This window comes from Schistocerca americana, chromosome X, assembly GCF_021461395.2.
Source record: "Schistocerca americana isolate TAMUIC-IGC-003095 chromosome X, iqSchAmer2.1, whole genome shotgun sequence".
NCBI classification, from domain to species: Eukaryota; Metazoa; Arthropoda; class Insecta; order Orthoptera; family Acrididae; genus Schistocerca; species Schistocerca americana.
This window is the reverse complement of record NC_060130.1, coordinates 574,395,346-574,396,060: the sequence shown is the minus strand read 5'-3', so window position 1 is coordinate 574,396,060 and position 715 is coordinate 574,395,346. Positions and strand designations below refer to the sequence as shown.

Below are 715 nucleotides of genomic sequence, written 5' to 3'. Positions count from 1 at the left end.
AAATTTCGCGGTCGAAAAGGGCGGTTCTCATTGTGATGAGCTACAGGATGATGGTATTGACAACCTTTGACGCTGCTGACACCCACGGACGTTTCAATCTCTGTCTAAGGACACTGTGGTGCTGCCTCCTCACTGAACCTGATCGCACCTGTTTGGTACGCAGCGTGACTACAATTTTTGCCCTCGTGTGTAGGTTGGAACCGGTAGGGACCGGTCAGAATCATTCTACAATATATGAATGTGATCCGCAGCAGCAAAAGGTGCGTATGCTTTTTCAGATGGTTCAAATGGCTCTGAGCACTATGGGACTTAACATCTGAGGTCATCAGTCCCCTAGAACATAGAACTACTTAAACCTAACTAACCTAAGGACAGCACACACATCCATGCCCGAGGCAGGATTCGAACCTGCGACCGTAGCGGTCGCGTGGTTCCAAACTGTAGCGCCTAGAACCACTCGGCCACTCAGGCCGGCATGCTTTTTGTGGCTTACTGTTTAACGCCCTCCTGTGGCGTGATTACGGAGTGGAGCAACATTGACAGATGCGTCAATACAACAATAGAGGGGTCCCTCTAAGACCCTCGATTTCGGCAAGTGGCACCCACAACAGAAAAATGTATCTTTACAGAGAAAACCTACAAAGTAGCCGCTGTCTGAAAGAACAAGCACCTGGTGCTATCCATTGGCCATATCACTCATCGTTCAAAGGTTTTT

General features: G+C 48.8%; 1 non-coding gene across 1 annotated transcript; it reads right to left on the bottom strand.

The window, feature by feature from the left end:
• Positions 1-387: 387 nt before the first annotated feature.
• Positions 388-471, bottom strand: Trnap-ugg. Its single transcript has one exon. It is a non-coding gene; the product is annotated as a tRNA-Pro (tRNA).
• Between the last annotated feature and the right edge of the window lie 244 nt (positions 472-715).